The sequence below is a fragment of the Rhinolophus sinicus genome, chromosome 10 (genome assembly GCF_057876585.1).
Source record: "Rhinolophus sinicus isolate RSI-liver-muscle chromosome 10, RSI-T2T, whole genome shotgun sequence".
Lineage (NCBI taxonomy): Eukaryota > Metazoa > Chordata > Mammalia > Chiroptera > Rhinolophidae > Rhinolophus > Rhinolophus sinicus.
This window is the reverse complement of record NC_142510.1, coordinates 19,783,827-19,796,939: the sequence shown is the minus strand read 5'-3', so window position 1 is coordinate 19,796,939 and position 13,113 is coordinate 19,783,827.

Here is a 13,113-nt window from a genome sequence, read left to right as displayed (position 1 = left end):
GGGGGACGGGGGGATGGGGAGACAGTGGGAAGGGGGGACGGGGGGACGCGGAGACCAAGGGACGGGTGGACCGGGGGACCGGGGGACGTGTGGACCAGGGGGACGGGGGACCGGGGGGACGGGGGATGGGGTACCGGGGGGACGGGGTGTGGCACACGGGGAGATCGGGGGACGGGTGGACCGGGGGGACGTCAGACAGTGAGACTGGGGGACGGGGGAACCAGGGGACCTGTGGACTGGGGGACAGGGGGGACGGGGGGATGGGGAGACAGTGGGAAGGGGGGACGGGGGGAAGCGGAGACCAAGGGACGGGTGGACCGGGGGACCGGGGGACGTGTGGACCAGGGGGACGGGGGACCGGGGGGATGGGGGATGGGGTACCGGGGGGACGGGGTGTGGCACACGGGGAGATCGGGGGACGGGTGGACCGGGGGGACGTCAGACAGTGAGACTGGGGGACGGGGGACCGGGGGGACGGGGGATGGGGTACCGGGGGGACGGGGAGTGGCACACGGGGAGATCGGGGGACGGGTGGACCGGGGGGACGTCAGACAGTGAGACCGGGGTACGGGGGACCGGGGGACCGGGGGACGCAGGGATTGGGGGGACGGGAGGAAGGGGGGACCAGGGGACAGGGGTACAGGGGGACCGGGGAGACTGGGATACCGGGGTACCGGGGGATGGGGGGACCGGAGGGACTCGGGGGACGGGGCAACTGGGAGATGGGTAGACCAGGGGATGGGGGGACTGGGGGCATGGGGAGACGGGGAGACCAGGGGACGGGGGACCGGGAGACCGGGGGAGGGTGAGACCGGGGGACCAGAGGACTGGGAGACCAGGGGGACGGGGAGACGGGGAGACGGGGAGACCGAGGGACCGAGGGAGTGGGGGACGGGGAGACCGGGGGACTAGGGGAACGGGGGACCGGGGGATCGGGAGACCGGTGTACGTGGGGACCAGGGGGACGGGCAGACCGAGTGACGGGGGGACCGGGGGAGCGGGGGACCAGGGGACGGGGAGACCGGGGGACCGGCGGACGGGGGGACCGGGGGACCTGTGGTACCGGGGAGACGGGGAGACGGGGAGACCGGGGGACGGGGTGAACGGGGGACCGGGGACGGGGGGACTGGGGGGACGGGGAGACAGGGAGACCGGGGGACGGGGAGCCCGGGTGTACGGGGGGACTGGGAGACGGTAAACCGGGGGCACGGGGGGACGGGGGGACTGGGGGACTGGGGGACCATGATGACGGGGAGACCGGGGGACGGGGGGACCGGGGGGGACCGGGGGGATGGGGAGACGGGGAGACCGGGGGATTTGGAGACCGGGGACCGGGGGACGGGGAGACCGGGGAGACGGGGAGACCGCAGGACCGGGGGACGGGGGGACTGGGGGGACGGGGCGACTTGGAGATGGGTAGACTGGGGGATGGGGGGACTGGGGGCACGGGGAGACCAAGGGGACCCGGGCGACGGGGGACAGTGGGACAGGGAGACGGGGAGACGGGCAGACCGGAGGACGGGGGACCGAGGGGACGGGGAGACTTGGTGACCAGGGGACTGGGGGAACAGGGGGATGGGGAGAGAGGGAGATGGGGAAACCGGGGGACGGGGGGACCGAGGGGCGTGGGGACCGGGGGACCTGGGGACGGGGGGACGGGGGGACGGGGTAAGGGGAGACGGGTAGACCGGGGGGACGGGGGAAGCAGGGACCATGGGACAGGGGGACGGGGGGACGGGGAGACTTGGTGACCAGGGGAATGGGGGAACAGGGGAATGGGGAGAGAGGGAGATGGGGAAACCGGGGGACGGGGGGACCGGGGGGACGGGGAGACGGGGGGAAGGGGGGAAGGGGAGATGGGGTGACGGGGAGACCGGGGGACGGAGGGACCGGGGGACGGGGAGACCGGGGGAACGGGGGACGGGGGGACCGTGGGACTGGGGGGACGGGGAGACGGTGAGACCGGGGGACCGGGGGATGGGTGGACCGGGGGACCGGGGTACGGGGGAGACGGGGAGACGGGGAGACCCGGGGACGGGGGGCCCGGGGGGAAGGGGACACGGTGAGACGGGCAGACCGGGAGACGGGTGGACCGGGGGGACGGGGGGAAGGGGGGACCGGGAGACGGGGAGACCAAGGGACGGGGGGACCGGGGGACCGGGGGACCATGATGACGGGGAGACCGGGGGATAAGCGGACGGGGGGACCGGGGGACCTGTGCTACCGGGGGGACAGGGAGACGGGGAGACCGGGGGACGGTGTGACTGGAGGACCAGGGGACCGGGGGATCTGGGGGACGGAAAGATGGGGAGACCGGGAGACAGGGTGAACGGGGGACCGGGGACGGGGGTCTGGGGGGACGGGGAGACAGGGAGACCGGGGGACGGGGAGCCCGGGGGTACGGGGGGACTGGGAGACGGTAACCCGGGGGCACGGGGGGACGGGGGGACTGGGGGACCGGGGGACCATGATGACGGGGAGACCGGGGGACGGGGGGACCGGGGGGACCGGGGGGATGGGGGACCGGGGGGACGGGGGGGAGAGGGAGAACGGGGGACAGGGGGACCGGGCGGACGGAGGGACGGGGAGACGGGGAGACCGGGGGATTTGGAGACCGGGGACCGGGGGACGGGGAGACCGGGGAGACGGGGAGACCGTAGGACCGGGGGACGGGGGGACTGGGGGGACGGGGCGACTTGGAGATGGGTAGACTGGGGGATGGGGGGACTGGGGGCACGGGGAGACCAAGGGGACCCGGGCGACGGGGGACAGTGGGACAGGGAGACGGGGAGACGGGCAGACCGGAGGACGGGGGACCGGGGGGACGGGGAGACTTGGTGACCAGGGGACTGGGGAACAGGGGGATGGGGAGAGAGGGAGATGGGGAAACCGGGGGACGGGGGGACCGGGGGGACGGGGAGACGGGGGGAAGGGGGGAAGGGGAGACAGGGGGACCGGAGGTCGGGGGACCGGGGGGACGGGGAGAAGGGGAGACCGGGGTGACAGGGGGAAGGGGAGACCGGGGGACCGGAGGTCGGGGGACCGGGGGGACGGGGAGAAGGGGAGATAGGGAGACCGGGGGACGTCTGGACCTCGGGGACGGGGGCACGGGGAGACGTGCAGACCGGGGGGAGGGGGGGACGGAGGGATGGGGAGACCGGGGGACCGGGAGACGGGGGGACCGGGGGGACGGGGAGATGGGCAGACGGGGAGACCGGGGGACGGGGGAACCAGGGGACCTGTGGACTGGGGGACAGGGGGGACGGGGGGATGGGGAGACAGTGGGAAGGGGGGACGGGGGGACGCGGAGACCAAGGGACGGGTGGACCGGGGGACCGGGGGACGTGTGGACCAGGGGGACGGGGGACCGGGGGGACGGGGGACGTGGTACCGGGGGACGGGGAGTGGCACACGGGGAGATCGGGGGACGGGTGGACCGGGGGACGTCAGACAGTGAGACTGGGGGACGGGGAGACCGGGGTAGAGGGGGACCAGGGGAACTGGGGAAGGGTAAACCAGGGGACCAGGGGACGGGGCGACCGGGGGGACGGGGAGACCAGGGGACGGGGGGACGGGAGAACCAGGGGCACGGGGGACGGGGAGACCGGGGGACGGGGAGCCCGGGGGTACGGTGGGACTGGGAGACGGCGAGACCGGAGGACGGGCGGACCGTGGGACTGGGGGGACGGGGAGATGGTGAGACCGGGGGACCGGGGGATGGGTGGACCGGGGGACCGGGGGACCGGGGGACGCAGGGATTGGGGGGACGGGAGGAAGGGGGTACCAGGGGACAGGGGGACGGGGGGACCGGGGAGACGGGGATACCGGGGTACCGGGGGATGGGGGGACCGGGGGGACGGGGAGACCAGGGGACCGGAGGGACTCGGGGGACGGGGCAACTGGGAGATGGGTAGACCAGGGGATGGGGGGACTGGGGGCATGGGGAGACGGGGAGACCAGGGGACTGGGGACCGGGAGACCGGGGGAGGGTGAGACCGGGTGACCAGAGGACTGGGAGACCAGGGGGACGGGGAGACGGGGAGACGGGGAGACCGAGGGACCGAGGGAGTGGGGGACGGGGAGACCGGGGGACTAGGGGAACGGGGGACCGGGGGATGGGGAGACCGGGGTTCGTGGGGACCAGGGGGACGGGCAGACCGAGTGACGGGGGGACCGGTGGAGCGGGGGACCAGGGGACGGGGAGACCTGGGGACCGGCGGACGGGGGGACCGGGGGACCTGTGGTACCGGGGAGACGGGGAGACGGGGAGACCGGGGGACGGGGGGCCCGGGGGGAAGGGGACACGGTGAGACGGGCAGACCGGGAGACGGGTGGACCGGGGGGACGGGGGGAAGGGGGGACCGGGAGACGGGGAGCCCGGGGGTACGGCGGGACTGGGAGACGGGGAACCCGGGGGGACGGGGGCACGGGGAGACGGGGAGACCAGGGGACGGGGGGACCGGGGGACCGGGGGACCATGATGACGGGGAGACCGGGGGACAAGCGGACGGGGGGACCGGGGGACCTGTGGTACCGGGGGAACGGGGAGACGGGGAGACCGGGGGACGGGGGCCCTGGGGGACGGGGATATGGTGAGACGGGCAAACCGGGAGACGGGTGGACCGGGGGGACGGGGGCACGGGGAGACGGGGAGACAGGGGGACGGGGGGGACGGGGAGACGGGGAGACCGGGGGACGGTGTGACTGGAGGACCAGGGGACCGGGGGATCTGGGGGACGGAAAGATGGGGAGACCGGGGGACAGGGGGACCGGGGGACCGGGGGATAGGGGGACGGGGGGACGTGGAGACTGGGGGACAGGGGGACCTGGGTAACGGGGGGAAGGGGAGACGGGGAGACCAGGAGACGGGGTGACCAAGGGATCGGGGACGGGGGGACTGGGGGAACGGGGAGACAGGGAGACGGGAGGACGGGGAGACCAGGGTGACGGGGAGACGGGGAGACGGGGGGACGGGGAGACGGGGAAACGGGGAGACCGGGGGATGCGGGGACCGGGGGACAAGGAGACGGGGCGACCGGGGTACCCGGGGACCGGGGGGACAGTGTACGGTTAGACGGGGAGACCTGGGGACGGGGGGACAGGGGAAACGTGGGACCGGGAGACCCGGGGGACGGGGGGACGGGGGGATTTGGAGACCGGGGACCGGGGGACGGGGAGACCGGAGAGACGGGGAGACCGTAGGACCGGGGGACGGGGGGACTGGGGGGACGGGGCGACTTGGAGATGGGTAGACTGGGGGGACGGGGGAAGCAGGGACCGTGGGACAGGGGGACGGGGGGACGGGGAGACGGGGAGACCGAGGGACGGGGAGACGGGGAGACCAGAGGATGGGGGGACCGGGGGGAACAGAGGGACGGGGAGACCGGGGGTCCGGGGGATGGGGGGACCGGGGGACGTGGGGACAGGGGAACCGTGGGACCGGGAGACCGGGGGGACGGGGGGACGGGGGGACGGGGGGACTGGGAGACGGTAACCCGGGGGCACGGGGGGACGGGGGGACTGGGGGACCGGGGGACCATGATGACGGGGAGAACGGGGGACGGGGGACCGGGGGGACCGGGGGGATGGGGGACCGGGGGGACGGGGGGGAGAGGGAGAACGGGGGACAGGGGGACCGGGCGGACGGAGGGACGGGGAGATGGGGAGACCGGGGGATTTGGAGACCGGGGACTGGGGGACGGGGAGACCGGGGAGACGGGGAGACCGTAGGACCGGGGGACGGGGGGACTGGGGGGACGGGGCGACTTGGAGATGGGTAGACTGGGGGATGGGGGGACTGGGGGCACGGGGAGACCAAGGGGACCCGGGCGACGGGGGACAGTGGGACAGGGAGACGGGGAGACGGGCAGACCGGAGGACGGGGGACCGGGGGGACGGGGAGACTTGGTGACCAGGGGACTGGGGGAACAGGGGGATGGGGAGAGAGGGAGATGGGGAAACCGGGGGACGGGGGGACCGGGGGGACGGGGAGACGGGGGGAAGGGGGGAAGGGGAGATGGGGTGACGGGGAGACCGGGGGACGGAGGGATCGGGGGACGGGGAGACCGGGGGAACGGGGGACGGGGGGAACGGTGGGACTGGGAGACCGGGGGACCGGGGGGACGGGGGGACGGGGTGACGGGGAGGCCGGGGAGACCGGGGGACAGGAGGACGGGGGGACCGGGGGGAAGGGGAGACGGGGGGACAAGGGGACAGGGAGACCGGGGGACGGGGGGACAGGGGGACCGGGGGACGGGGGACGGGGGGACGGCGGAAAGGGGAGACGGGTAGACCGGGGGGACGGGGGGAAACAGGGACCGTGGGACAGGGGGACAGGGGGACGGGGAGACGGGGAGACCGAGGGACGGGGAGACGGGGAGACCAGAGGATGGGGGGACCGGGGGGAACAGAGGGACGGGGAGACGGGGAGACCGGGGGATGGGGGGAACGGTGAACGGGGGACCGGGGGACCGGGGGACCGGGGGACGGGGGGACCGGGGGGATGTTGAGACGGGGAGACGGGGAGACCAGGGGACGGGGGTACCGGGGCTACGGGCAGACGGTTAGACGGGGAGACCGAGGGACGGGGGGGACCGGGGGACCGGGGGACGGGGACCGGGGGGACGGGGGAACGGGGTACTGAGGGACGGGCAACCCGGGGGTACTGGGGGACGGGGAGACGGGGAGACCGGGGGACGGTGTGACTGGGGGACCAGGGGAACGGGGTGATGGGGAGACCGGGGGACCGGGGGACCGTAGGACCGGGGGACGGGGGAAGGGGGGACGGGGGACGGGGCACGGGAGGACCGGGGGGAACTGGAGACAGGGAGACGGGGAGACCGGGGGACGGGGAGCCCGGGGGTAGGGTGGGACTGGGAGAAGGCGAGACCGGAGGACGGGCGGACCGAGGGACTGGGGGGACGGGGAGACGGTGAGACCGGGGGACCGGGGGATGGGTGGACTGGGGGACCGGGGTACGGGGGACCGGGGGACCGGGGGACGCAGGGATTGGGGGGACGGGAGGAAGGGGGGACCAGGGGACAGGGGGATGGGGGGACGGGGAGACGGGGATACCGGGGTACCGGGGGATGGGGGGGCCGGGGGGACGGGGAGACCAGGGGACCGGAGGGACTCGGTGGACGGGGCAACTGGGAGATGGGTAGACCAGGGGATGGGGGGACTGGGGGCATGGGGAGACGGGGAGACCAGGGGACGGGGGACCGGGAGACCGGGGGAGGGTGAGACCGGGGGACCAGAGGACTGGGAGACCAGGGGGACGGGGAGACGGGGAGACGGGGAGACCGAGGGACCGAGGGAGTGGGGGACGGGGAGACCGGGGGACTAGGGGAACGGGGGACCGGGGGATGGGGAGACCAGGGTTCGTGGGGACCAGGGGGACGGGCAGACCGAGTGACGGGGGGACCGGGGGAGCGGGGGACCAGGGGACGGGGAGACCGGGGGACCGGCGGACGGGGGGACCAGGGGACCTGTGGTACCAGGGAGACGGGGAGACGGGGAGACCGGGTGACGGGGGGCCCGGGGGGAAGGGGACACGGTGAGACGGGCAGACCGGGAGACGTGTGGACCGGAGAGACGGGGGGAAGGGGGGACCGGGAGACGGGGAGACCAGGGGACGGGGGGACCGGGGGACCGGGGGACCATGATGACGGGGAGACCGGGGGACAAGTGGACGGGGGGACCGGGGGACCTGTGGTACCGGGGGGAGGGGGAGACGGGGAGACCGGGGGACGGGGGCCCTGGGGGACGGGGATACGGTGAGACGGGCAAACCGGGAGACGGGTGGACCGGGGGGACGGGGGGACGGGGAGACGGGGAGACAGGGGGACGGGGGGGGACGGGGAGACGGGGAGACCGGGGGACGGTGTGACTGGAGGACCAGGGGACCGGGGGATCTGGGGGACGGAAAGATGGGGAGACCAGGGGTACGGGGGGACTGGGAGACGGTAACCCAGGGGCACGGGGGGACGGGGAGACCGGGGGACGGTGTGACTGGAGGACCAGGGGACCGGGGGATCTGGGGGACGGGGAGATGGGGAGACCGGGTGATGAGGGGACCGGCGGACCAGGGGACGGGGGGATGTGGGGATGGGGAGAGGGGGAGACAGGGAGACCGGGGGACGGGGGGACCGGGGGGACAGGGAGACGGGGAGACAGGGAGACCGGGGGGACGGGGGGACGGGGGGACTGGGAGACTGGGGGGACGGGGGGACTGGGGGACGGGGAGACCGGGGGGACGAGGGGACGGGGGGACTGGGAGACTGGGGTGACGGGGGGACGGGGGGACGGGGAGACCGGGGAGACTGGGTGACAGGTGGACGGGGAGACCGGTGGACGTGGAGACCGGGGGACGGGGGCCCTGGGGGACGGGGATACGGTGAGACGGGCAAACCGGGAGACGGGTGGACCGGGGGACCGGGGGACGGGGGACGGGGGGACGGCGGAAAGGGGAGACGGGTAGACCGGGGGGACGGGGGGAAACAGGGACCGTGGGACAGGGGGACAGGGGGACGGGGAGAAGGGGAGACCGAGGGACGGGGAGACGGGGAGACCAGAGGATGGGGGGACCGGGGGGAACAGAGGGACGGGGAGACCGGGGGTCCGGGGGACGGGGGGACCGGGGGGACGGGGGACCGGGGGTACGGGGGAAAGGGAGAACGGGGGACAGGGGGACCGGGCGGACGGAGGGACGGGGAGACGGGGAGACCGGGGGATGGGGGGAACGGTGAACGGGGGACCGGGGGACCGGGGGACCGGGGGACGGGGGGACCGGGGGGATGTTGAGACGGGGAGACGGGGAGACCAGGGGACGGGGGTACCGGGGCGACGGGCAGACGGTTAGACGGGGAGACCGAGGGACGGGGGGGACCGGGGGACCGGGGGACGGGGGACCGGGGGGACGGGGGGACCGGGGTACTGAGGGACGGGCAACCCGGGGGTACTGGGGGACGGGGAGACGGGGAGACCGGGGGACGGTGTGACTGGGGGACCGGGGGAACGGGGTGATGGGGAGACCGGGTGACCGGGGGACCTTAGGACCGGGGGACGGGGGAAGGGGGGACGGGGGACGGGGCACGGGAGGACCGGGGGGAACTGGAGACAGGGAGACGGGGAGACCGGGGGACGGGGGAACCGGGGGACTTGGAGACAGGGGACCGGGAAACTGGAGGACGGGGGGACCGGGGGACCGGGGGACGGGTAGCCCTGGGGTACGGTGGGACGGGGAGACGGGGAGACCGGGGGACGGGGGGACCGGGGGACGGGGGGACGGAGAGACCGGGGGACAGAGGTGACCGGGGGACCGGGGGGACTGTGAGACAGGGAGACTGGGGGGATGGGGGAAACGGAGGACCGGGGGACCAGTGGATGGGAGAACCGGGGGGATGGGGAGACCGGGAGACCGGGGGATGGGGAGACCGGGGGACCGGGGGACGGGGGACCGGGGGACCGGGGGACCGGGGGACGGGGAGACGGGGAGAAGGGGAGACCGGAGGTCCGTGGGACCTGGGGGACAGGGAGGCGGGGATATGGGCAGACTGGGGGACGGGGGACAGAGGGGAATGGGGGACGGGAGGACTGGGGGACGGGGGGGAAGGGTTGACGGGGAGACCGGGGGGAAAGGGGGACGGGGGGATGGGGGACCGGGGTGACAGGGGGGACGGGGAGACCGGTGGAAGGGGGACCGATGGAAAGTGGGACGGGAGGACGTGGAGATGAGGAGACTGGGGGACGGGGGGACCAGGGGGACGGGGGGACGGGGAGACCGGGATCCGGGGGGAAGTGGGGACAAGGAGACGGGGAGACGGGGAGACCGGTGGACGGGGGGACTGGGGGACGGGGGGACCGTGGGGACGGGGGGACGGGGAGACCGGGGGACGGGGACAGGGGGACTGGGGGTACTGGGAGACAGGGAGACAGGGAACGTGGGGATCAGGGTGACGGGGAGACGGGGACACCGAGGGACCGCGGGGACCGGGAGACGGGGAGACGGGGAGACCGGGGGACGGGTATTCTGGGGGACCGTGGGACGGTGGGACCGGGGGGACGGGGAACCGGGGGACGGTGAGATCGGGGGACGGGGGGACCGGGGGGAACAGAGGGACGGGGAGAACGGGGGTCCGGGGGATGGGGGGACCGGAGGGACGGGGGACCGGGGGGACGGGGGGATAGGGAGAACGGGGGAAACGGGGACCGTGGGACGGGGGGGGGACGGGGGGACGGCGGGAAGGGGAGACGGGTAGACCGGGGGGACGGGGGGAAACATGGACCGTGAGACAGGGGGACGGTGGGACGGGGAGACGGGGAGACCCAGGGACGGGGAGACGGGGAGACCGGGGGACGGGGGGACCGGGGGGAACAGAGGGACGGGGAGACCGGGGGTCCGGAGGACGGGGGGGACCGGGGGGACGGGGGACCGGGGGGACGGGATGATAGGGAGAACGGGGGACAGTGGGACAGGGAGACGGGGAGACGGGCAGACCGGAGGACAGGTGACCGGGGGGACGGGGAGACTTGGTGACCAGGGGACTGGGGGAACAGGGGGATGGGGAGAGAGGGAGATGGGGAAAACGGGGGACGGGGGGACCGGGGGGACGGGGAGACGGGGGGGAAGGGGGGAAGGGGAGATGGGGTGACGGGGAGACCGGGGGACGGAGGGACCAGGGGACGGGGAGACCGGGGGAACTGGGAGACCGGGGGACCGGGGGGACGGGGGGACCGGGGGGACGGGGAGACGGGGGGGAAGGGGGGAAGGGGAGATGGGGTGACGGGGAGACCGGGGGACGGAGGGACCAGGGGACGGGGAGACCGGGGGACTGGGGGACGGGGGGACCGGGGAGACGGGGTGAATGGGGGACGGGGGGAACTAGGGACCGGGGGCAGGGGGGATGAGGAGACGGGGAGACCGGGGGACGGGGGGACAGGGGGGACGGGTAGACGGGGAGACCGGGGGACGGTGGGACGGGGAGACGGGGGGACCGGGGGACCTGGGGGAACGGGGGACAGGGAGATGGGGAGACCGGGGTTGGGGGGACCGGGGGACCGGGGGACGGGGGGACAGGGGGGACGGGTACACGGGTAGACCGGGGGACGGTGGGAAGGGGAGACGGGGGGACCGGGGGACCTGTGGGAGCTGGGGGACAGGGAGATGGGGAGACCGGGGGATGGGGGGACCGGGGGACCGGGGGACGGGGAGACCGGGGGACCGGTTGACGGGGGGACCTGGGGGACGGGGAGACCGGGGGACGGGGGCACCTGGGAACCGGGTGACCGGGGGACCGGGGGACGGGGAGACCGGTGGACCGGGAGACGGGGGGACCGGGGGGACGGGGAGACTGAGGGACGGGGGGCCCGGTGGACTGGGGGCTCGGGGGACGGGGAGATCGGGCGGACCAGGGCGACGGGGGGATGGGGGCACGTGTAGACGGGGAGATGGGGACACCGAAGGACGGGGAGACCGGAGGGACGTGGGGACGGGGGGACGGGGAGACCGGGGGTTCGGGGGGACGGGTAGACGGGAGAAAGGGGGATCAGGGGACCGGGGGACCGTGGGACAGAGAGACCGGGGGACCGGGGGTCGGGGGAACGGGGTGACCGGGGGACATGTGGACCGGGGGGACGGGGAGATGGGGAGACCGGTGGATGGGGGGACCGGGGGGGGAAGGGGAGACGGGGAGACGGGGAGACCGGGGACGGTGGGACCGGTGGACCGGGGGACTGGGGGATGGGGAGTCCTGTGGGACGCGGGGACGGGGAAAACGGGCGTACCGGGGCGACGGGGGGATGGGGGGACGAGGAGAGGGGGAGACGGAGAGACCGAAGTTCGGGGGGACCGGGGGAACAGGGAGACGGGGATACAGGGAGACCGGGGGACGGGGGGACCTAGGGGACTGGGGGACAGGGAGACCGTGGGGACGGGGGAAGGGGAGACCAGTGCACGGGGAGACCGGGGGACTTGTGGACGGGGGGACCGGGCGGACTGGGTGAATGTGTGACGGGGGAACGGGGGACCGGGGGACAGGGGGGATGTGGAGAAGGGGAGACCGGGGGGACCGTGCGCCGGGGGGACATGGGGACGGGGAGACGGTGAGACCGGGAGACGGGGAGACGGGAGACGGGGAGCCCGGGCGACGGGGGGACCGGGGGTATGGGGACACGGGGAGACCGGGAGACTGGGGGACCGGGGAACCGGGAGACGGGGGGACTGGGGGGACTGGGAACCGGGGGGACAGGGGGACGCGGAGAACGGGCGACTGGGGGACCGGGGGACTGGGGGACATGGGGACCGGGGGACTGGGGAACCGGGGGGAAGGGGAGACGGGGAGATGGGGAGACCGGGGGACGGGGGGACTGGGGGACAGGGGGACCGGGGGACCGGGCGACCGGGGGGACGGGGAGTCGGGGAGACAGGGAGACCTGGGGACCGGGGGACCTGGGGGTCGGGGAGACGGGGAGACGGAGAGAACGGGGGATAGGGGGACCGGGGAACTGGGGGATCAGGGGACGGGAGGACGGGGAGACCGGGGAGACGGGGAGACGGGGGGACGGGGAGACCGGTGGACGGGGACACCGGCGGACGGAGGGACGGGGCGATGGGGAGACCGCGGGACGGGGACACCGGGGTACGGAGGGACAGGTGGATGGAGGACCGGGGGACTGGGAGACCGGGGGACCGGGGGACGCGGGGACCGGGGGACAGGGGACCGGGGGGATGGGGAGATGGGGAGACCGGTGGAAGGGGGGACCGGGGGGAAGGGGAGACGGGGAGACAGGGGGACAGGGGGACGGGGAGACGGGGGGACCGGGGGACCTGGGGGATCGGGGGGGACAGGGAGATATGGAGACCGGGGGATGCGCTGACCGGGGGACCTGGGGACGGGGGGACCGGGGGGACCGGGGGGACGGGGGACCGGGGGGACGGGGGGAGAGGGAGAACGGGGGACAGGGGGACCGGCGGACGGAGGGACGGGGAGAGAGGGAAACCGGGGGATGGGGGGACCGGGGACCAGGGGACGGGGCGACCGGGGAGACGGGGAGACCGTGGGACCGGGGGACGGGGGGACTAGGGGGACGGGGCAACATGGAGATGGGTAGACC